Source organism: Falco punctatus, assembly GCF_963210335.1.
Source record: "Falco punctatus genome assembly, chromosome: 3".
Classification (NCBI taxonomy): Eukaryota; Metazoa; Chordata; class Aves; order Falconiformes; family Falconidae; genus Falco; species Falco punctatus.
This window is the reverse complement of record NC_137582.1, coordinates 115742741-115755851: the sequence shown is the minus strand read 5'-3', so window position 1 is coordinate 115755851 and position 13111 is coordinate 115742741. Positions and strand designations below refer to the sequence as shown.

At 43.6% G+C, this 13111-nt stretch overlaps 1 protein-coding gene across 1 annotated transcript in view; it reads left to right on the top strand.

Annotated features, from left to right (window-relative positions):
- Nucleotides 1-11: 11 nt before the first annotated feature.
- Nucleotides 12-13111, top strand: part of LDLRAP1 (low density lipoprotein receptor adaptor protein 1) — a 51939-nt gene continuing 38839 nt past the window's right edge. Inside the window, exon 1 of the mRNA XM_080381013.1 lies at nucleotides 12-12790. The gene's annotated coding sequence lies outside the window, so the exon portion shown is untranslated. The remainder of the gene's footprint in view (nucleotides 12791-13111) is intronic.

Genomic DNA, 13111 nt, shown 5'->3' with positions numbered 1-13111 from the left:
TATATTATACATTGATAGAAAATGTTTGCACTGGCAACTTCTGAAGTCTTTCAGACTTTTTGAGGGGGAGAATTGGCGGGGTGGGAAACAAAATTGTACTGGAAACTAGCAGAATTACAAACCCAACGTTATGATTTTGCAAACATGCAGTGGACTCTGAAAGGACAAAGTTCTTAAAAGAAAAGGATATTTTTTTTTTAAGTTTCGTGTTAATTGGCATGTACGCCTCATTTAAAAAAAAAAAAAAGGTAGGACATGCAAGTCAATAGAAGTATTAAAGTTTCATCATTTTAATCACAGATATTATTTTGGGATAAAACTAGCTTTAGCCAGGTGTGCATGTTGCTGTCATTTGCATTTTTGAATCATCTTGTGTAATTGTCACCATAAAAGTGTTACTCAGAAATGTCATAGGTTTTTCATCTTTGTGCAAAACATGAAATATTGTCACTGAGTTTTTGTGTTGAAGTTCCCCCATTTTGCTGCCTACTTTGGCACGATTTTTGTTCAATACTTGGTCTTGGCTGCATTCTTTTTTTCTGTGGGGTTTACAAAGAATAAACATTTTCTTGCAGATAAAAAAAAATAAATTTTTTTTCGCCTTTTTAACTGACCTGATTTAGCCTGGTATAAAGAATACATTTTGTTAGAAGAGCACTTTGTTATTCCGGGTAAGTCTTCTCTTTTACAACAGAGCTTCTGTGAAACAGAAGGAAGAACAGATGTTTTTTGTACTCTATGTATAAACTTAGCAAGTTACCCTGTCTGTGGGCTCTAAAAAAGAAAAGGAAAAGAAAAACCCCAAACCCAAACAGGTAAATTTCTCGAGAATTGCAAAAGTATGTCTGTTAGTTTAGCCTTTGTTCCTTTCCAGCTATTCTCCTTACTGCAAAAGAAAAGCCGAGAGGATGATTTGGAGGTTTAAGCATTGTCCTTATCTAGACCAAAAGAAAGAGCAACTTGTTCCTGGTTAATTCTCTTAGCAGCCACAGTTCCTGTTGTAAAAATTTTTACTGGGAATCCTGCAGTTGTATTCAGGGTAAGTGAGCTGTCTTTTACATCTTCGCTTTGGTTGTTGCTGCCGCTGGTCCTGGCATGGGTGGTGTTCTCTGCCTGCGTTAAGCCTCCAGGTAAAATTTTTCAGGTACCAAAAAAATCCAACCTCAATTATTCTGTGATTCTGCTGCAAGCACTGCCAGAACCTCCCAGTTCCTTGAGGACACACATTTTTTTTTTTTTTTCTTCTTCTCGAGGCACTACTAGCCTGACATACACATAGATCATTTCCTAATCAAAATACATTATAGATAAGTTTGCAATTTTAACAGATCACATTGCAGTGCAGCAGAAGTTGTGTTCTCTAGTCCCCTCCTCAGTTCAAATGGAAATGTTCCTTTAGGAAATGGGAAAGTATCTGCGGGCAGCAGTCTGCTATGCAGGATAAGTGGAGTGAGTGCAAATAGATAATTTAAGCACTTGGATCTTTAAATATTTAAATGTCTGAAATGGAAAATATCTTAATGACTCATCATAAATTGTACTTGCAACATTAATGTATGGGGAATTTAAGAACATAAGACTGCAGAAGGGTCACCTAGGATATTTTGTTTTTTCTACAATCAATTTTGAAGTAATACTGTGGAATAAATAGAGAGATCTGCCAAAGAAAAACTGAAGTATCCACAACTTTCTCCAGCTAGCATAAGTCTAGGAAGAAAAGGTAATGGAAAGACAGGACCTCTTTGTAATGGTTTTTAAGCACCTCGGGGTTTATCCTTACTAAAATTTTAAGTAGAGCGGAAAGCAGTATGTAATTTTATTTTTAATATTTAACGACAAGTTCCTTTATTCATAGAATCTATTCTTTAACTGTGCTAAGATGAACTGGCTCCCCTATCTTAGCATATTTCATGATGATGGGGAAGGGAAGGCTTAAATGCCTGTATTGAACTCAGGCTTGCATGATCAAATAACTTCCAGAAGGTAAGAAAATTGCTGCTTTGACTGAAATGTCCTTGATGGCCAGGTGGGAATGAAGTGGGAGATACCGACGTTGGTGCGGGAAAGCAGACTGGAATCTGCCTTAAAGGAGCTATTTCCTCTGAAGGGTTTAAGCAGAAAAAAATTTGTGGTTTGTTTTTCATTTTCTCTTCCGTAATTGCTAAATCAGATTTGGAAGTTGTTTGCTTACCCCAGCATTGCCCTAAGCGCGCTGGAATCGCACACTGGAGTAACTGGCTCCAAAACAGTTTCTTAGACCAAAAAACCAACGTACCTTGTGGCATTACCCGATCCTGCCGTTACTGTGTCCAGGAGCTGGCTGCTCCAAATAATGCTGTTATTGATGACGTTTGTATGCAACAGATGGATATTTTTTTTTTTTGCAGTTCAAGATAAAAATCAGGCTCCTTCCAATAGCATTTGATAGAAAATGCGCTATTAAAAATTTTAACACTTTTCTTTTACCGATAGTGCCTGCTTTTGAGAATAAGATTGTTCCCAAGATTAGCATCCGAGAGTGGGAGAGCCTGACCCAGAGCCTGCTTTTGACCTTGTCCGAAGGGCTTTGTGCACCACTGGCACTGAGCACCACTGTGCTGTAGCAATCCATCATCTGCAGCAGTAAGTTGCTGGGTTTTTTTAGTTTTGTTGGGTTTTTGGTGTTTTTTTTTAAACTTTTAGTCTGTTATTAAATACTTACGTAGGAGTTAGTGTGCGGTGGGGGATGGGTTCCTTTACCGCTGGACACTTTTCTTGTATTGCACTTTGGAAGTCAAGGTCAGAAATAGACCTTCAGCAAGCTAATACATAATAGATTATAAAAATGAAATCTGAGATGCCACGGTATCTTAATTGAATCAGCTTCTATGATGTACTAAAATAATACACAAGCATATGACTAAAGCATTTCTAATAAAGGAGAATAGGCAGAAAAAGGGGCAAGAATCCATTTCAATCAAGTTCAGATGTAAGGGGCTCATTTACCTATAATCTCTGAGTGGTAATTACGCTGTTCTAGAGCATGTTGTCAGATTCAGAAAATACTAGTTTTTACTGCTGACAATGAAAATCTTTAAACTATATGTCTTACATAATTAACAAGAAATTCTTTCCCATCAAAATTTAGCTGGTATGAACAATAACAGTTTGATTATAAAAAAAATAATCGTGACAGTTAGTGAAAGTGTAGCCTGCTCTCTTTACATTTCTGGAAATGCTCCAGGAGTAGTATATTTTTTTGTGGGGAAATGCAGCTTTTTCTTGCTCTACCCCAGAGCATGAGCTTAACATCCTTTTCCAAACACACACAGCTGTAACACCATGCCCTGGTCGTAAACCGAGTGTCAGCTTCAGGTGAGTTTTCTTATCCTTGGCTTTCAAGCCATTCCGTTCAAAGTCTGATTGAAACATTCCTTATGCAAAATGCATGAGAAGCATTTTAAAGACAATTTAAGATGGTGCTAAAACCAAGGGATTCTTACAAGATTGAAATAACCACCATTTTACAGTCTTTATCTCCATAATTGCTCACTTAATCTGGTCTGTTTCCTCGTGCGTTTGCTGCTATATCCTAACTTTCATTAACCTTGACTAAACAATTTGGTCTCTTGATGATCTTTTCAGGCAGTCGCTCAATTTTTTTGTAACCTCTTCAGGTCTCTTGTCACTTATTTTATCTGTAATTCTGACACTGTTTATCTGTAATATTATTATTATTTTTTAAATAGGCTTAGGTGTTTGGGTTTTTTTCTAAGACCTCTCTGTGAATTAACTGCCATATAGAATAATTGCAAGCAGTTTTTATCATGAGAAGATTTATGCTTCATCTGCATTTAGTCCCGTGTATCAAAAGCAAACTGAAGCGATTATATAGGGGGTATCCATTCGTTACCCATGGGAATGCATTTCTGTCTGCAAAGTCCCTGGGACACTGGAGGGCCCCACAGCTGTAAAGAAAATGGATCATATGCCATCCTTGGAGACTTAAGTTTTAAAATATTGAGCTGTTTTGATGGGAAAAAAGATTAGAAGTCTTTTTCCTTTTTACCTTTTTTTTTTTTCCTTTTTTTTTTGGTGATTAGCTTAAAGGAAAAAAGTATCAAACTACCCCTAAGTCCCAAGTAAATTTGGTTCTGAAACTAAATGTTGTGGTTCGGAGCAGTTTTCCATGAAAATACTTGAGATCTGAAGAGCCCGAAGAGAACAAATACATCTTGGAGTTTTCTGAAGGTGAGAACTTAACGAAAGGGAAAGTACTTCGTGTCCTTTCCCAAACAACCACGAGAGGGCTCAGGATGCTCGGGATGCTCAGGATGCCTGGAGTGAGCTTAGGGAGCAAATCGTGACCATTAGTCACCAACATACTGAAAAAAAAATGCCGTTTCTTTTTAAACAGACATCAAGATGTTATTTCGTACTCTTTGCTGTGTGAAAGAATAGGAAATTCATCTTGGGAAGCCCGGAGAGCTCAGAAATAGATGGATTTGTGTGATAATAAAAATATAATTAATATGCAAACATTCTTTCCGTGTAGGACTACGTAGATTCAAAGAAAGGGAAGAAAGAAGTCTTTGCTTTAATTCTCCGTATCCAGAAGCCTTTCTGTTGCAGAAACCGAAGCAATATAGAACCTTGGCTGAAGTTTGATGCAAAGACTTTCCACACCTATAGCATTTCATCCATGTTCTGGCCATGGGGACAGTTCTGAGCTGCCTTGGCCGGGTGTCTGCCTGCTTCAGCTGCAGCTTCCCGGTAACTCTTTTCCCTCAGGATCACTAATATTACAGCTTAAATGTTTTTCAAAGGCTGGTGGCTATTCGTGATACCCTGCAAGCCATGATGTGTTTGCTATCCCAACGTGTGGGATTGTGACCTCCCATAAAAGAAAGGTAGTATTTAGAAATGCAGGTGAAAAACATTTATGTCCTGGACCAAAGTCTGCTTTCTGACCCAGTAGGTGATTTCTTAGGGCTAAGAACAAGTTGCTGAAATTCCCAATTTGCAAATGGGTACGGCATGTATCCTGACTCAGGTGGCGGAGGTGCTTTAGATTTCTGTTGAGAATAATTATTCTTTTTAAAGTTCAATTTCTAGTAAAAGATGCCCAGCGTCAAAAGTCACTACACTAAAAATACTCTCTGTTTACAAATACTTTTTTTGTAAAAAAAATCTTAGAAAAATTAACGCTTCATACCAGATTTTAACATGGGGCAGGGAGAAACCACGCCAGTGCTGTAAGATGTACTGTTAACACCCTGTTGTTGTGGCGCTGACCTTCGTTTGCTCATTCCTTTGGCTTCCTAATTCAAATGCAATTCTCTGCACCGGTTCCTTCGAACTTTGTGCTGCCTCGTTGCCTGATGTGTGCAGCAATTGCCACGCAGCTGTGCAGCAGGGCTGAGCGAGCCCATGGGTGGGAGGTTATTCTTTTCAGATGAGGAGGAGGCTTACGGAATGAATTTGCTTCCCTCTTTCCCACCTCCCCCTTCCGTTTCGTTATTTTTAGGTTTTGTATTACTACGTTAGTAGTCTATAAGTAGCGCTAACAAGCCTGGACTAAGCTTGAAGCGGTTGTGCCTTGTGTTCTATGCATACAGACAACGAGGGGGCTTTTTGCCCTGAAGTGCTCAGAGGCTTGACTGGACTTGCAAAAGAAGAGGGAGAAATCAATCAAACAAGAAGCCCAGCAGCATTCCTGTTTTACAACTTGGCCAGCAAAATGCAAGTAAGCGGGGTTTGCTCCCCCTCCTCCACTACATCACAGCCCCTCTGCCGGGGCCAGGTTTGCAGAGGAGCTCAGTGCACAGGCTGGTGCCCAGATGGATGCTGAGCTCTTTGCAAAACTCACCGTGTGAATTTCGGCAGGTCCGAGCCCTTGGCAAGAGTTGGAAACTTGACTAAGACCCAGCAATGCAGCCTTAAACTGCTGCTGCATCCAAAGATTCATGTCCGCCGCTCCGAGGAGTCAGTGTATCAATGTGAGTGCAGAGTATAAAAATGGACCTGCCCTTTCGTAATGGCATTTTTACATATCATTAGCACAATTTTCCAAAACCCACTTGCAGCGAAGCGAGACCTTAAGGCTCTTTCCATCAGTGGACAGCTGGCTTACCAGGTATAAATGATCCCTTTAATGTTTCGCAAAGACACGTCTTTTCCAGATGCCTGTTTGAATTTGCTGGATTTGGTTGAGTATCATTCACTTTTTTTTTTTTTTTTTTTTTTGTCACTGCACTAAAAAAAAAATCTGTACAGTGCAGGTCACTTTTTTAACATGTATTTCTGAGTGCCAGTAACTGTGCCTTATGGGTGCAGGTTGATGCAGCTTGATACTCTTGATTTCGTGGCTCTAATAGTGAAATTTTAAAGGGTATTTCCTACTTTCTTTTACTTGGTCTTCATATGGCAATAAAAGTGAATGGCTGGATGTCTGTCTGCTGCGGCTTCATTTTTAAATCACTCTGCAAATTTGAATTGAATTGGCAGCAAATCAGTAATGCTAACGATATACAGGCTCCTACAATCTTTGAGAAAACAGGCGGTTGAGTAGAGGAGGGGGAGACCGTCAGCTGCTGCGGGAAGAGCTCTGTGTAGCGCTTGAGTCTTCTCCGCCTTTACAGTTAATCAGGAGACCCGTATCCACAGGACTGCAGGTCCTACGAGTTAGTGTGTTTGCCCAACTGCTTCGCGGTGAAGCCTATTTAAAACAAACCAAGTTGTACTTGTTAAAACAAAAAGGCTTGGCTGACAGCAAAGGAAGGTTATTCCTTCTCGGGCAGTAGCCTTGCCATTCCTGGTTTGCTTTTCAAGCACCTAATTTGCTCTGATTTGCTGCAAAAACTTTATTTTGTATATTAGGCTGTGGAGGGTCACGGCCAATTTTGAAGGATGCCGAGGAACTAGGATCATTTTAACTTTAGTACCATCTCCCTCATGATGAGTATGTATCCTGGAGGAAATCGTTTAACTTCTTCTCTACTTGCTTACCCATCTGTAAAATGGGGTTTTTGTTTCTTGGCTTCTCAGGGAAATATTTTAAAGCTCGCTCCATGTTTATTGCTTCTTTAAAAGTTTAGAGCATTGTTAAAACGCTCAGTATTTCTGAGGGGGACTTCACTGGGCTCAGACATACAGGAATGCAGAGGGTGCATGGAATACTTTACAGGTAGGAATTGCTCTGGCAGATATTTTGTAAAAATATTTGGCTTCCTCCCATGTCTTACCTTGCCCGTAGCAGCAAAACTTTAGTAACAAGAAAAGGAAAACTTAAATATAGGCATATTTTTAACAAAAGAGTTTGATATCTTCTGGTCCCTCTCTTTTTAATTTGTTTCTGATTTACCATAGCTGAAGAAAAAAGGAGGGAAATGCAGTAACGCGATGGAGAACAGCAGGACCCCCACTTAGGCATTGACAGGGAAGAAGCTGGAGGAACTGAAACCGTGAGTTTTACTACATATTATGGCACAAAGTAATGCTTTAACAGTCTGATTCTCACGCTGTGTTTCTAAATGGCAGCAATACTTAGAAAGTCAAAACGCTCCTCAAGTATTCAAACAGAAAGGCAAGAGTTACTCACTGCAGAGAGAGCCTGTTCAATTATCCACGTGTATCAAACCACTCAAAATGATGGTGCATTATGGTGGTTCAAGCAGAACTTCGCAAAGCCCTGAGCAAGACTAGATTCTGCTCTCAGCCCTGTCGCTGTGACTTGCTGCAAAAAGGGGTTTTTAAACTGAAAATAGGTAAGGCAGCTCCTTGGCTCATAGCAACTGATCTGGGGAGACGTAAGAGGGAGAAGACTTAAACAGGAGAATTTTCTCAGCACTTCTTCCATATTTTTTTCAGTATTGCATGTTTAATAGTGGTTACATTAACTAACACTTACCGATTCCCTTCTGCCCTTAGCTGGGTTTGCTTTGCAATTTCTTTGTATTTCAGTTGCGCCGGCTGTGTGCCTGCCTGCCCTGCTCTTAAATAGAAGGTGATCCCAGGCAGCAAAAAAGTAAGGGTAAGAAACCCTGGTGAGTTCTTCCCAGCTCGTGTACGTGATCTGGTTGACTCTCTAGTGAGCATGTGAAACAGCATGTTTATTTGTTCTGTATCACCTAAAAGAGATGTTGGGATTCAAAATCGTCCCTAGCAACTGAGCAATGGCATGCTTTGCGGTTCCTCTTGATTTGTTTGGGGGTGTTGAGTGTTTTTTTTATCTTTAAAATTCCTGGGCCTCTCGGCACAACTGCAAAGTCCCACGAGCCAAAGCAACCGCGGAGCTGGGATATCTTGCCTGACAGGTAGAAGTTATTCCCTTCCAGCTGGGCTTTCTGTGCAGCACAGCTCTTCGTTCATTACTTGGCTCTTTAGAGAAGCAGGTGCCTCATTCTAAAGGAGTTAATTTGCTTAGCTGGACCTCTTTCTTCATCTCCTTTGCCTTTTGCAGCCAATAAGCACTTGACAGAGTTTCAGCCCGTTGAAAGTTTGTGGTCAGTCTTGATTGGATTTTGGATTGCACGGCTGCCAGTAATACTATTTCTCAAAGCCCAGGCTTTGAAAATTACTTAGCCTTATGTTTGGCAGTTCAGTTAATAAGTTGCATAATTACAGTTCTAGGAGCAGATCCAGTACCTTTTAGAAAGTGCAGTGGAATCTAAATACCTTCTTCCTTCTCTGCCTTGAAATGGTATTAATTTCTTTCTCCTCTAAATGGCAACAGAATTAATTTTGGAGAGACCTGTTGCTTGAAGTGGAGTCAGTGGATTAATAAAAGCGTTAATTATTAAAGCCTGCAAACGGTCCCTAATGATTGTTTGCTGCAAAGTTAATGTTTGATTGGAGAAGGTCATCTGCAAGCTTGAGTAGAAAACCTGCCTCTCTTAATAGCAGGGGAAAGCACAATTACCTTCCCTTCATGATACGCACTGGTGCTCTGTACTACACTCCATCCGATCATCCTAAACAATGAGCTTGGAGGAAGAACTGTTTTGCCATTGGACAGCTGCAACCCAAAAGGTCACACTTTTTAATTAAGTGGGAGCAATTACGTCTGTTACTGTGCTTCCTAGAAGGAGGCAGGGGCACCTCATTCTGTATCCCTGCCTGAAAACCACCCTCAGGCTGAGTGAGGGTGGTGGCTCGTGTTTTGCAGCCCAAATAGCTGCACTGCACCGTTTCCTGAGAGCTCAATTAACATGTGGCAGATATGCAAAGGAAACGAGTGGATGCTGTGGTTTTGCACCCCTGCTCTGTGCTGAAATGATGTGCAGTCAGAAGTGTCTAGCAATGACTGGTGCTGCAAAAACTCAGCCTGCTGCGTGGCTGGGGTGGAGGGGGTCATCCTGAAACCTCTGTGTGCAGTTGCCTCTATACGAGCTTCAGGTGTAATGGAACTGACTGGCACCAGCAGGTACCTTCCCCAAAAGAGATGGGTATCCCATTGCTCCAGCTGAAGAACGAGCTTCTCAATTAATCCTGGGTCTAAGGCACGCTGCTGAGCCTTTCTGCTCTGATCTCACAGGGCAAGGTAACTGCCCGCTTGCCAGAGCCGGTGACGGCGCTTCGGCACTGAATCCTGCACTTCGACTGTTTTCCTCTACGGGAAGTTAATTGGAAAGGACATCAAGAATCTGGCTTAACATTCTGATTCTCCTGAAACGATGGTTGGTGGTACGAAGGGTACTTACTAAGGGTGGGGAGAGACCTCAGTTGTTGCCAGCCCTGTCGCTCACTTTCTTTGCGGTTTTGGGCAAAGCGTTTAACCCCTCTGTGCTTTGAACTCTTTTTTTTTTTCACTCTTTTTTTTTTTTCTTTTTTCCTCCTGTTTAAAATGATGATAATGTGCAACCTTAAGAAAAACCCTCGAGAGCCTTGAAGGAAGGGCGTTGTCACAGTGCTGCCAAGTTCTGTAGTTGTTAGGAGAACAGATGTTTAACTTTACAATTTCAAACAAAACAAAACCCTCTTTGAATAAAGCATTGCATGTAGCTGCTGGGGTTTAGGCATTAATAATGTTTCAAGTCCTTGCAGACACTCCCTAGTTCATTGCTTCGTCAGAGGGATGAAACTGGTGTGTTTTGCAAAAGGAAGAGTAGTAAGAGGGGGAGTATCAAGAGGTGAGTCTCTGCCAGAGGTGAACAGTCAGAAACAAAAAGGAAGCAAGCAGCCAGATGCTCTTTGGTGCAGCTACACCTCAAGTGAGCAAGAGACGCAACGTAAGAACTTTCTTTGTAGTAAACAATGCAGTCAGCATGTAAAAGCAGAGTCGGAAAGGGTGGTTGCTGACATGAAGAAATACGAGCTGCTGCTTTATCTTTCAGAACTAACAAGGGCTTTGGAAGTGTCTGTTATGAAAGCACTGTTCCCCAGGAGAAAGACAATGAGGATTTCCGAGATGTGTCCTGTGACACGTAGCACCAGGAGAAGCCCTGTCAGTCTGATAAGGGATTGTGAGAGATCATCAGGTGGGAGAGAACTGAAATAATTCTGACCTTTTGGTATAGGAAAGCTCTTGCCCTTCATGGACTGTCCATGCAATTGTTGCAGCTTTGAGGATCTCTTCATTAACCTCTCAGATGTCCAAGCAGGCTAAAGGAACAGCTTCTGTCTCCTGGGATTTTGGCTCTTTGCTTTGCAGCTTCAAATTAGCTGATGAAAGGGGATTGAACAGTATCCAGGCTGCACGTGCTCCCATCGTAGTGAAATACAGAGAGAAATCTCCTGACAGATCCTGACAACAGGAGCCAGAGCAGCGAGAAAACAAGGAGCCACAGCAGCGAGAAAACAAACACACACTGTCTGGGGCTTTCAGGGGGTTTGTGTCTTCAGCCAACTGCAAGTTATCAGCCCCCTTTTCACCGTAATTCACAGGGACATGGGAATGTTTCGGTTACAGCAGCGCTGCCAGGCAGTGCATGGCTGTGTGGCTCCGGGAGCTGGGGCGGTTCCTGCTCATAGCTGTGACTACACCAGCACGGGGTGAAGCAGCCCGTCTGCACTCTGCCAGAGCCTACAATTAAGCCTCTCAAGCCTGTTTAAATGATACCGAGGCACAGCTCCAGCGAGCAGTCTCTGCCTTCCGCTACCCTCATTTACGCTTGCTGCTGATCACTCAGTATCCCCTATTCGAGCGTTTCCCTCTGCAGAAGAAAGGTCAACGAGGAAGAGCAGAGTTCTTGGCTCGCACGTCTGCGACGCCGGGCTCTCCAGAGCGTGCGGTACTTGTGGGTCTTTACCACGTCTGCTGAAGGATGTCGGTGTCTGAGCCACGGAGCAGGTCAGCGTCGGTAAGCTGTCTGTGGCACAGCCTCTTGCTCACGGGAGGATGGGAACAGCAAGTGACAGAGGGACCTAGAGTTCACATATGAGTGCCTTTCAGCACCTGTGAATATCACCAGTTCCTTCCCAGACTGATGCTGGCCCGGTACAGGCCAGGCTTCCCGCAAAAGGTTGGTGGGGGCTTGCGCTGGGTTTTTTGTTTTAAGAGTCTAGTCAGCAGGAAAAAGGGGTAGAAATACATCTGAGCAGAGAAAAGCCTCCAAATCTCATAGCTAACTGAAGCTGAAGGCGCGAAGGTTGGCAGAACATAATTACCTAAACTGGAGTTCAGCCAGGACACTGGGGCTCACCCTCCTCCTCCAGCGAAAACGCCGTTGGATATTTGATCACTATGGTGGGTCCCACCACTTGGTTTTACGTATCTCCTGAAAGATGGAGTTGCTGGAGCAGGAACCTCACCCCCCCGGCTTCTTCCTGGAGCTAAGACCATGTAGCAGCATCCACCGAACGTTTCCTAGCCACAGCTTGCAGCACCTGAATTTTCTTTGGCAATCCCTCTCCAGGTTTTGCCAGCTGAGAACCTGCTCCTCCACGTGTGGGATGTGGCAGAACCGCAGCCCAGAGGCAGCACGTCTGCAGGCTCCGCTCGCCGCTTTGTCTTTATCGCTGCTGTGGCAGGTGACCGCATCCTTGATCCGCTTCTCCCCTGCACGTTCCTGCATCCAGCCGAACCCCCTCGGAGCCTGCAGCGGGGAGGGAACGTGAGGCATGCAAGTCACCCCGTGCCTAAGGATTTTGCTGGTGCAGTTCTGCAAATTCCTTCTGTTTTGGCCACACCTAGACATGCCGGTACGGCGTGGCGAGGGAGGACAGCTTGTGTTTGGCAGTGCACGAAGAGGAAAGGCCTGGATTCATTGCTGTGACTGTGTAACAAGCCCTGCCTCGTTAGGTTCTGGGGTGATCAACAGGATTGGGGCTTCTCTGGCTGCCCTGCCGTCGCGTGGGGGGGTGCCATTACCACCTCTGTCAGCAAACGTGCCCCCGCTAGCTGGGCTGGCAGAGGGGGCATCCCATGTCTGTGTGCCCCTGCTTTGTCCCCATGGCCAGAACACACCAGAAAAGTTCTTCCTTCTGATTCTTTGGCATAAATATTTCATGCGACCCAGGAACGTCCCAGCGGGGGCCGTGCTGTGCACTCTGAACGTGGGCCACGTGCGTGGAAGCGGTGTATTAATTATTATGAAACAGCTCCGAGAAACAAATGCAGGTTGCCATGGAAGCACCAGCAGCGACAATGTCACCTCATTTTTAAGATGCTTTCAATGTTCCAAACACAATTTCCCTTCTTTTTCCAAACAGACGATGACAAAATAGCCCTGGTGGAGGGGAGATGAGGCTGCGGCCGTCGGCTCTGTAAAACTTGACTCCCCATTATTACAGCCGAGGGATCAACTTCATGCTGAAGCCCCAGGGAAGGGAGGAAGGAAGGGAGCAGGAGGTGGAGATGCTGACCCAGGAGGTGAAGGACAGCGCAGGCTGGAGATGGGGGGAGTAGGTTGTTCCTTCCCCATCCCCGGCTGTAGGGGCTGGGGGTCCGCAGGGCAGCCAGTCTGGTGTCTCCTGCTCCTTGGGAGGGTTGGGATGTGCCAGGAAAAGTTAAACATTCACAAGGGTTACAACAGGGACACAGGAATCTGTCTCTGAGGATTTGGATGGAATAAATTGAAACCTTGCGTGAGAGAGGAAATGAGGCAAGCGGTAATGTTAAGAATTGATAATGCTGATTTAATGAATGCGAAAATTCAAATTATTGGAGAGGAATGAAAAAAAATACGATAGT